Below are 13634 nucleotides of genomic sequence, written 5' to 3' on the forward strand. Positions count from 1 at the left end.
TTGAGTTCCGCGAGACACCTGAGCCTGGTCCCGCTGGGAATCTATTCCAGGATGCTGGTGATGGTAAAGTGACCCTTAATTGACACAGCTCTTCATCTCTGTCCACACAAAGAAGATTATCTATGATCACCATTATTCATTACAGTCAAGAAATTCTTAAAGAACCAATATTGCATTACCTTACATCATATGATGAGAATCCACTACACTGAGAGACTTAAATAGCCCCACACAGGTACTTATGCACACAGACATTAGGGAATCTATTGAAGCTGCAGGGAACCAATACTGATCACCAAAGCTGCGGTTTCCCTTATAAAACGGTTAGTTCCGATCCTGGATGCTGATTGGATAATTCAGAGCTCCACTGTGCTTAAACACACTATACAGTAAGAGATCAACTAAGGCAGGAAAGGATGGCACGTTAATCGGGTGGCAATAAAATTTGTTTAATAATATATTGGTTTATCGTTTTAATGATTGTTCTTGTGGTTCCAGAATAAAATATGAGGGACAGAGAGAAATACAGAGTGAGTGATTATTGTTCACTGGCAGTTGACAGCTGGGAGGAGTTCATACACACTCAAGGACGATGCAGATAAGCAAGCTGAATTTAGAAAATTAACTGTCACTATTTCATTTGTTTACTGAGGGGCCATTCACACAAAACACATTTTAGCGTTTAAAAATCCAAGACGGATTGAAGTGGAATGAAAAACAAAATTGTGCAAAAGAGTGCAACTGTCAAGCCCAACCATCTGGAATGTTTACCTACAAAAACTTTGGAAAAGCAGTGCAGTGGGATGCAAAAATGCGTTCTAAGGATGTCCAACAATGTACATACATAATATGTATTTTGAGCTGAAAGTAACATTTCCACAAAAGTATTATTTACACTGCATCACAAATAAAATGTAAAAATGTTTTTAATTACATTAGAAAAGCAAGCATTTTATCAAAATTCTAAATTAATGCATTAACACATACAATTCATTTTTTCAGTTTAATGTGTTAAAAATATTGAATGCAATTAACGCGACACCTGTCATCCTTGGGCTAGCGTTACTTTACATGTGACCCTGGACCACAAATAGAAGTCATAAGTCACACGGGTATATTTGTGGCAATAGCCAACAATACATTGTATGGGTAAAAATGATCGATTTTTCTTTTATGCCAAAAATCATTAGGATATTAAGTAAAGATCGTGTTTCATGAAGATATTTAGTAAATTTTCTACCGTAATATATATAGATAAGATTAGATTGACAGATTGATAGATAAGATTAGATTGATGGATACGATTAGATTGATAGATTAGACAGGCAGATGGATAGATAGATACAAATTTATTATTATTAGTAATATGCATTGCTAAGGACTTCATTTGGACAACTTTAAAGGCGATTTTCTCAATATTTAGATTTTTTTTGCACCCTCAGATTCCAAATTTTCAAATATTATGTAGTAAGTTTCAAATGTATCTCGGCCAAATATTGTCCTATCCTAACAAACCATACATCATCGGAAAGCTTTCAGCTGATGTATAAATCTCAGTTTCAAAAAATGTAACCTTATGACTGGTTTTGTGGTCCAAGGTCACATATGATCATGCTCTTGTTCATGCAAATGCTTATAAACCATTCAAGTGCAACAAGTCAAACGAGAACGCGCTGTCTGTGAATGTGACGCACATGACGCACAAAAAGATGCGTGCCAGTATCGAGTTCTCTTTTTCGCTTGAACATACAACAACACAAAGAATTATGCAGAGTGTCGATATGTGTCGAGTATCCTCATAACGTCTTAAACTAACCTCTTTCTAAATTAGAAAATGAAATGTACATGACAGTGCGTTAGATCCGTATCATGTTCGGCAGTGGCAGATCTTAAAGTGACAGCAGCCTAATAAACCAGTCGCTGTGATGTCTGTCATTAAAGTTAATCAAAGAACAAAGGTAACAGAGAAAATTGTAGCTTTAATAAGAATTAATCTATATATAATTTATAATTCATGCAGTGAAGACAGTGTTTGATAACTTTATAAAATTTCTGTATATTGACTATATATATATATAGGAAGGCCACAGGTAAATATGACATTTATTATAATGGGTTTATGTGAAGATTGTTTTAAGTTCACTTAAATAAAAAAGGTAATTTTTTAAAGCCTAATAAATGTTGAAATTGATGTAGCTTTCAATTACACTATAATGTTGAATGTCTATCATTAATGTTTAAAAATAAATAATAGAGAAATATTAAAAACTCTAATGTTTTAGTCACGTTTAAATTACAGAAAAGAATGTGCAATTAATTAGTTAATTTTTTCATCGATTGACAGTACTAGTCCTAAATATATGAAACAACGCAAAATAATATTCTGCTCACAAGTTTATGCCAAGGTAAGATATTTACCTTGATTTTGTGCATGTCTCATGTTTGACCTCACTTTAATCACTAACATTGTTTATTTTCTTTGGTAATCATCAGACACACTTTCATATTTCAAATTCCTATCTTCGTTCGTCATCTACATACGGTTAGTCACATTCTTTCTGTATTCCTGGCAGATATAAAACTGCTGTGAAAAGCAAACACTGAATTCCATGTTGCTGTTATTCTTGACGTCTATCTCGCGCCGTTAATCATACGCTCAGATAAACGTCAGCAGCGCCCTTGTTAAACCTCAACATCCTACGAACATCAGCCGCCTCTGATAAGTGCTAGGAACTTGAAGCTCTCTTTCAAGGTCTGTGCAGATTTACTTTGATAGAGAGGGCCTTGCTCGTGATGGATTTCTTGGCCACAGGCTGTTAGTGCTGACGGACGGTAAACAGGAATTCCACACCCAGAATCCTCGGCGTAATGGATGAGACTCTCCACAGGAGGAGGCGATGTTGTTCAGGAACATCTTCCCTGAAACGTGTCAAAGGATGAGTCACGGTTTCATCCTCTTCCCTGTTTGCTTGAGGTTCAAGCTCACTTATAAAACGTTCATATGGTAGAAACCCACTCCAGTTCATTCCACAGAGGAGAAACGGATCTCAGTTGTGGCTAAGGCACGAGCTGAGTGGGATGTTGAGGAGTTCAGACTAGTAAAGAGTACGAGACGGCTACATTACTGATCATTAAGAAATCATTGAACAAATGGAAGGCATGGATGCTTAGTCATTTTAAAGACAGCCTCATATGGATGTAAATCACTCCACACCATCAAGGAACAACCTCTTAGCTGATTTACTATTGTGGTCAAGCAATGTTTGGTCTCGAGTTTCACATTTGTGAAAGAGAAATCAAGAAGGTGTTGGTATTAAATTAATAGAGCTTCCACACTTCTGTTATGGATATCCTCCACTGGATTTGACATTGATCTGTTTGGGAATCCTCCACAGGCCTGTGCTGAAACCAGACCACAGCACCACTTAATAAGACGAAGAGCCGGAGAAGCATTTCTTTAACAAGGCATGAAGGGTGTCTCCTTTGTCTTGGTTACACCTTTCCTTAATTAACTTTTTTTGTTGTTGAATGAATGAATGAAATGAATACTTTTAGTGTCAGATTTACTAACAGCTTGTGTCAGCGCAAACCCTCTTTTGGTGTTAAACTACTGTCAGGATTTACTAAAGACACTCGGTGATAAATTAGTGCTGAAAGGCATGGACAGGGTAATATTTGCAACTGAGCTTATTGCATATGCATTTGTAGGAGTTTCCCTTTTTTTAGTATTTAAATGAATCACGTAAGGTGATTTACTAAGGTCAATTAGTCAATTAATGCCATTATTTAATTTGCGCTGCTCTTGGTAGAGTGTGTTGGTCATTACGGAAATAATACGACTGTGTTCTTTAATTTGCACGTCGTCAGTAGATCACGAGCAGAACTTTCCACTCCCATCGGTGCTTAGCGCTCACACGCTAATTTGCCCTCTTTAGTAAATCTGGCCCATATTCAGTAAGGACGTATATTAAATAGGTCAAACATGACAAAAGACTTATAATGTTACAAAGGTATCCATCTCAAATAAATGTTGTTCTTTTGAGCTTTCTACTCATCAAAAGAATGCAGACAAATGCTGTTTCCACAAAAGAATATGAAGCAACAGAACTGTTTTTAACATTGATAACAATAAGAAATGTTTCTTGAGCAGAAAATCAGGATCATTAGCCTCGAAATCTAGACGCACCCTAACGGCAGCTAATGTAATTTCCAGCCAGGATCGTCTAGCAACTCTCCGTCGGCTTGCGACTGCGAGCTTGAAAAACCAAACTCTAGTCAGGCCAATCATATCGTGTATAGAGTCGGTGGGCGGGCTTAACATAATGACGGCAGAGTTGTGGCGGTTCCGCGTGCTACTTGTAAACAAAGAAGCTGGCGAACAGCAGTCTTTCGAATCGGCTTTGACCGCGACTCTGGAAGACTTGGAGTTAAGCTTTTCTTTGAGAAAAGAACAAAGAACGGCACTGAAATCGTTCTTAAAAAAGGAAGATGTGTTTGGAGTTTTGTGTGTTCACTCTGACTACGTCTAGCCTGGCTCCGCCCTCCTACGTACTTCCGCTCAATTTTAATTTTCCTTCAGTACTCCGTCTGGGACTGCTGTATTGTCTTGGGTTTTCTCCGAACAAATTTTTACCGGTCCAATCAGCGAACAGAGGGAGTGGCTGAGAATGATGACGTTGATGTCGTGCGCTAGTTTGAGTTGTAGTTCAGTAATGGTGGCGGAGAAAAGTTGCGAGCGAAGCCATTCATTCAGTTGTCCGAATATCCAGAAGTTAAAGCCGGAGCAAGAACAATCTTTGTTGAGTTTTTTTGGAGGCCATGATGATGTGTCCCGGGAAAAGTTTGATTTTCCAGCTCGCTCCGTTAGAGGTGAAGGAGTTGGCTGAATCCCGGTAATTGTTTTGCGTGTGGTCAGAAGGTATTGTCATCATTTACAGTCAGTGATTTTATTGCCGTCCGTCTCCCACCACCCACGTAAAAATCCCCAGCCAAATTACGTACTGTTTTAGACAAACACCAAGGTTGTGTGGTCATTTAATTGCGGTCCGTATCCACATCTCTGATTTTTCAAGAATATATCACTTCAAAATTCACTCTTTATATCCTTTTTGACACTGCAGAGCACCGTGCGGTTGCGCTTCGCTGTAATTTGGATGCATTTCTAGACTTGTATTTCTTTAAATGCTGGCAAGTATTTACAAGAGCAATATATTTAATCAAGCTCAAAAAATAAAAAGGAAGAAAAGCACGTAAACATTTGAATTGGGCCGTTATTTACGGCAGCATTTATTCTTATCATACCAAGCATATGATATTTTATTTACAGTATGTTACGGACCACGTGAGCAGCGCGTTCCCGAACACAAAACTCTCCCCTCCACCGTGAATAAATCACAATCCGAATGCAAGAGGTTATCACTCAGGTGGTGTGCACAGTTATTTTTACGGATTTCCATGTGAGAAAAAAAGGCGAACAGCGCATGACATACGTCACAACCAAAAGTTACGGAATTGTTTATGGCAGATCCAGAGTGGCTCTGGGCAGATCCAATAGTTTTAAAGGTCCCATGGCATGGCATTTTTCTATTATTTTATAATGTTTCCTGAGGTGTACTTATATTGTTAGTATGACTTTTACATCATAAAATGTCATAATTTAGAAATAAAAGGCATTTTTTCAATACTGCTGTTTGCCCTGTGGCTGAATGCCCTGCTTCAAGAGGCGTGTCTGCTGTGAGACTTCAGTAAAAACGCCCACTGTTGTGATTGGCTGACATCTTTGTATTTTAAATGAGCGGAGGGGGCGTGGTTTAACTTGGTCTACGAGGCACGAGCTGCTGCCAGAGAGACGGATAGACGTGAGTTCACTTCACAACAGTTCTCAGCATGTCTGAACTGTTGTAGTTACAGCATATACTTCGGGTTATTAGTCTATTTCTAGTCGGAGGGACTGTCACTCATGTCAGAAAGTTAGTAACTTTAGTAAATTATGGATCAGCGCTGACTGGAGACGCGAACCGTTTAGAACGATTCAGTCCGATTTGGTGAACTGATTCGGTTCACTAAAAAGAACAGGTTCAAAAGAAAGATCGTTCGCGAACCGGACATCACTAATGTACCAGAGACGGAGCTCAGCGATCGTTAACAAAGTTAGTTATTTATAGTACCTACTGAGTTATGAGAGCGCTGTCAGTCAGCGCGAGTTTATTGTGTTTGTATCTGAGAGTTCTGAATAAACAGAGTCCCAGTCACACCGAGTCCGTCTTCATCATTATTACCAACTTTGTAACACATGCAAAGTACCATTACAGCTGTCGAGATGAACGAGTTAAAAGTAAGTGATGATAATAGCATTATTTTTCAAATAAAATAAAAGCGTCAGTGATGCGCGTTGAGTACACAGCGCAAACAAAGACACAACAGCAGTAATCGAATGTAATCCAGTTTATTGTGGGGCTAGGCTGGCTAGCCCGAATATGCTCACGCTTACCCCCCTTCTGCTTAATCTCACGCCGCGTTTGGTGCCTCCGCTGTGGGCCAGATGCAGTACTGGGGGTCGGGGATGTTGAAGGCCACCGGCCAGTGCAGCCCGAGCTTCGGCGTGTGTGAGGCCGATGTTGAGCAGAAACTCCCGACTGTATGCACATTTTAGAACCGATAGACGCGACGAGGACGTACAAAAACACTGACTCACAAGATAGAAAACACGAAAACACCGTTCTGTCTGGAGAGAGAGAAGCCGCATTGTGTGCACGAATAATAAATAATTAGCTACACATCAGAAATTACTGATCACAGATCAGAAGGAACTGAAAAAAGACTTCTGTTTTCATTTGTACATCCAAACACTGAGAAACTGCCAGCATTCACTCGTTCACAAGGAATGATCTCTCGAGCGTTTGCATGGGCGTGCCAGATTCTCTGGGCGGAGGAAAGGGAGGTAACCGTTCCTGCTTGGACGTCAAACCAGGAGACTTCAGGATTGGCTCGTCTGGCCTGTCATTTTCTCAAAGGCAGAGAGACAGCCAGAACTCGGGTTTACACCGATCAACATTTCTATCCACTTGGGGACAATATTCAGGCTAGGGGAACTCATATTAATGTTGAAAAACCTCATAAAATGAAAATTTCATGCCATGGGACCTTTAAACTTCAACAGAGTACCCACCTTCAAGGAAGATAACACTTGTCAATGGAGACTGAGAGTGGCCAGACTTTCTGTACAAATTAAATGTATGAGAGTCTGGTAGGACCAGGCTAGACTACGTCACCTTCTTCATTGCTCTGGTTGGTTGTAGCGCTATCCTATTGTGTGCAGAGGGAATTTGAAAGACAACCGTTTATCCTGCCCCTCGGATTGAGCCCTGCCAAAGGTGAGTTCCCAGACCCAACATCTTGATGAGGGTCTGGCTTGTCAGGCTACAGGATCATGGGACTAGGGTTGCAAAGGGTCTGAAAATTTCCAGTAAATCCTAGGAAGTTTCCAAAAATTCTGAAAAGCTTCTGGAACAAATGACATTTTAAAATGTATCAACATAGAAAACATTTTATATTACAATTTAATAATAGGGGTGGGCAATATACCAGCAGACACGATTAACCAGTAGAAATTTTCCAAAGATTTTGGACTATCCTGTCTATCACGGTTATGCTCGTGACGTTGCTCTGCGGTGTGGTTACGAAAACTTATCTTTTGTATGTGTTTTTAAGCATTGCGGTTTAAAAACAGGTGATTTTGACCCTTGAAGTGGCAGCGGAAGATGACTCATTTCAGTATATGTGAATGCTCTCAGAGAGTCTGTTTCTCAGGGCTGTCTGAGAGACACATGAACGGTTAAATACACATATCTGTGAAAGTGACCATGTATTTGCAAGTAAACAGCAATTTATGTCTTAAAGGGTTAGTTCACCCAAAAATTTAAATTCTGTCATTAATTACTTACCCTCATGTCGTTCGACACCCGTAAGACCTCTATTCATCTTCGGAACACAAATGAAGATATTTTAGTTGAAATCTGATGGCTCTGAAAGGCCTCCATTGGCACAATGGCACGGTTCACTCTCAAGACCCTTAAAAGGTACTAAAGACGTCGTTACAAAGTCCATCTCACTACAGTGGTTCTAAAATAACTTTATGAATCGCCGACAATAGTTTTTGTGCAGAAAAAAACCCTAAACAACGACTTACATAGTGATGACGATTTCAAAACAAGGCATCATGAAGCTTCGAAGCGTTATGAATCAGCGAGCCGATTCATGATTCGGATCGCGTGTCAAACTGCTGAAATTTGGCGATTCAAATTGCTGAATCGACTCGCTGATTCATAACGCTTCGAAGCTTCATGATGCCTTGTTTTGAAATCGTCATCACTATATAAGTCGTTATTTTGGTGTTTTTTTGCGCACAAAAACTATTATTGCCGATTCATAAAGTTATTTTAGAACCACTGTAGTGAGATGGACTTTGTAACGACGTCTTTAGTACCTTTTAAGGGTCTTGAGAGTGTAAAGTGCCATTGTGCCAATGGAGGCCTTTCAGAGCCATCAGATTTCAACTAAAATATCTTCATTTCTGTTCCAAAGATGAACGGAGGTCTTACGGGTGTTGAACGACATGAGGGTCAGTAATTAATGACAGAATTTTCATTTTTGGGTGAACTAACCCTTTAAGTGAACTAAACTGTTGAGAGAAAATGCACAAGTATCATGGATTTGTGCAGTCGGTCTTAAAGTGACAGCATCCAAATTAGAAAGACATTCTCTCACTGCACTTTTAATAAATGTATATTTAATTTACACAGTATAGACAATGCAGTTTTTTTAAACATCTGATTATATGTATTTCTTATTTCTAGTGCTTGAAGTTTGTCGGTCTATTTGTGTCTATTCTATTGTATTATCGCTGTTTACTTGTCTTTAGTAAACTTGAGGTTTTTTTAAGGCTTTTTTTTTTTTTATGATCCTGAAAATTGTGTTAAGAATTATTACATTTCAAAGGTATCAAAAATGTTGATATCATAAAAACATTATTCAAAGCAAAAATAACCATACTGTGATTTATATCGCTATCGTGAAATAAAATTACATATCGCCCACCCAATAACATTTCAAATAAACGCAACCTTATTGAATACGAATCTTTTTTCAAAAACACGATTAAAACAATCTTACCAACCCCAAACTGTAACGCATCATCAACCATATTAAAGATGGATTTAAATGCAATTATTATTTTTAGTATTATTACTTTTTTTTTTGCATTTTCCTTTAATTTTTTCTACTCAGTATATAATTTTGATGTTTATTGCTTATCGGCCATAACATAATAAACAATTCATTATAATTTCCCTTATAAACCAAGACTGGACATTTAGGCGCCGCCACCCCGTCCACACAGTACGTAAAAATGTTTATCGGTTCGCCGTTTAGTCCACACGGATCCGGCGTTTTTTTAATCTCTGTGGCAGAATTACAGCGCCACATACTGGTCTGGCATGTGTACTACATCGATTTGAGTCAGTATCAGTGGTTTCGTGTGTACGCAGAGATTTCTGGAGACGAGGGAAAAAAATTATTGGATAGGGAAAGCTCTGGCTTCATGTGGATGTGGCCTTAGAACGCCTGAGAAAATAGTTTTTTTTTTACTAAAGAAAGTCAAACAATTCAGACATGAGAAAAGATCAAACTCAGTAATCTTCCCCCTTTCATACAGCACTGATCCTTCCTAAGGAGGTTCAATCTGGACCACTTGATCAAAACCCTTCAGAAAAGATACCTCTGGAAATGAAATTCGGCACAAGTGAATGAGCAACAGACAAAGTGAGCGGGATACTTTCCATTCTAGATGTGAAGGCTTTCTGTTCAAAGGGCGAGGAGAGAATGGGAACATTCGATGAAGAAAGTGCTCCATGACCAGAACCATGCTATCATTCTCGACTTTGACAGCCGTGTGTTGATGGCATTTCCGGGCGATTACAAAAAACACAAAAGCAGCGCACAGGTCACATGTCAACCATTCCTTAACAATCACGCACACTTTCTACCTGCTGCGGTCTCACCTGTTCATTATGCAACCATTTCATTTTCCACAAAAAACACTTTAGAAATGACTGTTTTAGGTGTAGTAGAGATGCACAATATATCTGTACCATATTGATAATCAGTTCATATTAGGGGTATAATTATTTAGATTCTTTTTTGTCTTTATCTAACCCAGTCATTATCTGTTGGCCATTGGCTAAACCTGATTCTCCAATCGAGGCTGGGACACAGAGTGGCCACTCGCTAATCTGTTTCTTGCAACCTCCGACCCCGAGACATTCTGTAGAAAGCCTTTTAAGATCACATTACTTCATCCACATTTTGACAGCAGTATTCTACATTTCCAGAGAAGCTTTTAGGTTCTTGAATGAGCTTGAATGAATCGTGCAATACTGAACACATTTTGAGGCACATTTAAAACGATCCATGACAATGACGATTTGAGAACCAAAGGGCCTAATCTAATATTCAGATGCACAGACTAGAGTGTTTCATCTGAGATGCCCAAAGTGCGGTGTCGCAGTGCTAAAACTGATCTGAAGTGGCAATTCAATCAGCTCACAAGCATAAAAACCTCCAGAGAAATTTCTCCGCAGTTCAGAATTGGCTGAGTAAAAACATCTCAATCCCCGCTGCCTTCTAGTGGCTGGGGCAGAACTACAAAAGAAACACGGAATTAATCAGGATTAAGAATATAATCCGTGAACGTGGGTTTTAGCCTCTAAAAAAGGGACACGACACCACGGCCTTGCATGTTGAAAGTCCATATTTCAGGTCTCTGTACACAATCATGATTGTGCAAAATTCTAGGACAGATCAATACGCAAGTGTTGCGCTTGTGAGATGAAACCACAAGAGAAGTTAGTGTTACAGCAGAAGTGTTTATCAAAAAGCACAGTCCATTTAACAGATATAAGCTGTTTACGCAGACAGGGAAACACTAGTACGATCCCAATCTACACTGCAAAAAAAAAAAATGCTTTTCTTGTCTTCCAGTCTAAATCTAAAATTCTTAAATTAAGATGCATTTACTAGAGTAAAAATGACTTAAAGTAAAATGACATAAGATTTTTTTTTCTTGTTTTCTGGGAGGAAAAAAATCAAAACAAGCTAAATTATGTCCCAAACAGTCCCAAAACTTCATTTGAAAAAATATCTAGATCTCACTTATCTAGTAAAAGCATCTTGATTTTAACATTTTTAGATATTTGGACTGGGGACTTGACAAAATGAAGTAAGCAAAGCATTTTTTTGCAGTGTAATGAGTAATTCTTAATTCTTACACAGTGTCAAAATTGTACCTTTTAGGCTGTCGCCGGGGCAGGACCCTTAAAAGGACACATTCGATTCAGACCTTTTTTTTTAACCACAAAAAGGTTCACAGTATTACCAAGGTACATATTTGTAATCTTAAGGTACTAATATGTACCTTTTAGGAGTAAAAAAAGGTACAAATATGTCCTTTTAAGGGTACTACCTTGTATCCCCAAAGGTACAATTTTGTGTGTAAAAAAAAGCAAACAAACATATTACTTGGACTTAATACTTAACAACGAAATGTTCTGCTCTTTCAAAATGAAGCTAAATTCCCCCCAGAAAACATATCATGTCATTTTACTTATCTAGTAAAAGCATCTTGATTTAAGATTTTTTTTATATATATATATTTGGACTGGAAACAAGACAAAAATACCCAGTAAGAAAAGCATTTTTTGCAGTGCAATGCTGAATTCTTAATAAGCAAAAAACAACTTAACAACGAAATGTTATGCTTTTTCAAAATGAAGCTAAATATACAACTAAAATAAACATATTAAAGAAATAAGAAAAACTTCTATGACCCTTGTCAACTTCAGGGGTCAAAGAAATATGTTTACAGCAGTGATATGACTGAAACTCAGCCGAGAACCCAGAGAAAACTCAATGAACTGAGACATTATATAGATGTATGTATAAAACATATTTATACTGAGAAAGTGAGATCTGAATGTCTGTCATAAATCACATCTAACAGTCAGTATCAGGTTCTCTCTCAAATCTGACAAGAAATCAGTCTCATTGGACTAATGCTTGGTCAAAACACAACCTCATTTCAATGAAAGGTATTTCTATTGTCCAAAAAAATCTTTTCAATCTCAAGGGGATGTCTGGCCATAAATTATGAATTTGGCTGGAGTGACTGACTGCCAGGCCATAAGGCTACAGACAGCTCTATTCAATAAAACCTAAACAGAACATTTTGTCAATAAAAACAAATAGTTGTTAATTTTGACAGTGTTGTTCCTATTTTATTTGCTCACGACGGAAAACAGTTATAGTGCTTGTATAAAACAACAATAAATCTCTTGTCTACCTATAGGCGGATTATATATACGTTTTGTTTTGTTTTTATTTCATTTGACATGCACATATTCAGGGTTTGTTGTTATCTGTCACTGACAGCTCGGCTGTCGTCCTATACAGTTCAATTCAAACGCTGGCACGTGCCAAGTCCGCATCATTTTCCCCAGTCAAAACAAACGAGAGCAGTTTTTTAAAGACTCAAAAACTTAAAGTGATCTAAAAACCAGGGATGTGTTTTTGTTCTCGCCGAGGGAAAGCAGACTGAGATGCGGTTAGTACGGTTGTTGATGCAAATACATTGTAACGCTGTAACACTTTGGGGTTATATTTAAAGAAACGTACCTGGTTTGGTATATCCGTCACGATAGACGATTACTGGGTTACACAGGAACTCTTCGTAGTCGAGGACCAACACACAGACGAGCCATTCGCTGCTCCATTCACCGCTTTAAAATGCGACACTGTGCACGTCTCGACGCAGCGCTCGCCACAACTGTATCACATCGAGAGCTCGTCACCTTCACCGGGTTGCCAGATGCTCGTCGCTTCACACGGGGGGATTTATCAGTTCACGGTCTCAAACAAGCGCGACCTGAATGTCGGTGGATTACACAAATAAACATATCATCTAATTATACGATTATTTGAAATGTGTTATTGTAAATATTACGCTACTGAGCGGAAATCGCCTCTGACCGAGTCGTATACAACTGTCCTTCGTGGGGAGCTTTTTTCTCACAGGCAACACGATTACTGGTTCACTGTCGAAAGAAAAAAATTAATAGCAACACTCTGATTGGCCTAGAGTCTGTTTGACGTGAGTGTGTCGACGTCTGCTATAGGCTAATGCGCGCAGCTTGCTTTAAACCCGCCCACTTTGGTTGTGTTTTGCAAGGGAGCACCGTGGAGCTGCGGGGTTCTTAAAGGGAAAGCGCATATGAAAAGGGATATTGTGCTGATAAACCAAAGACTGCAGCTTACTTAATTTAAAACTAAAAATAAATTTTTACCCACTGGAAACTCCGTATTTCGATAAAGCAGAGTATAATAGGCTACTGAACACTTGAAATAATGGTAACACTTTATTTTAGGGTTCAATTCTGGCTAAACTAGTTGCTTATTAGCATGCATTACTTACATATTACATAGGGGAATTCAGGGTGATTGGGACACTTTTTCCAAGTCATCTCAATGGCAAAAAGTGTCCCAATCACCCTGAATTCACCCTATACTTGAAATATACTTATGTT

At 38.6% G+C, this 13634-nt stretch overlaps 1 protein-coding gene across 2 annotated transcripts in view; it reads right to left on the reverse strand.

The window, feature by feature from the left end:
* The window catches only part of tpst1 (tyrosylprotein sulfotransferase 1), a 63482-nt gene extending 50332 nt beyond the window's left edge, over positions 1-13150 (reverse strand). The window contains exon 1 of one of the 2 annotated variants that reach the window (XM_079822668.1): positions 12727-13150. The gene's annotated coding sequence lies outside the window, so the exon portion shown is untranslated. The remainder of the gene's footprint in view (positions 1-12726) is intronic. The other variant, XM_079822667.1, reaches the window with a different exon arrangement.
* Between the last annotated feature and the right edge of the window lie 484 nt (positions 13151-13634).

Source organism: Gobio gobio (assembly GCF_949357685.1).
Source record: "Gobio gobio genome assembly, chromosome: 8".
Lineage (NCBI taxonomy): Eukaryota > Metazoa > Chordata > Actinopteri > Cypriniformes > Gobionidae > Gobio > Gobio gobio.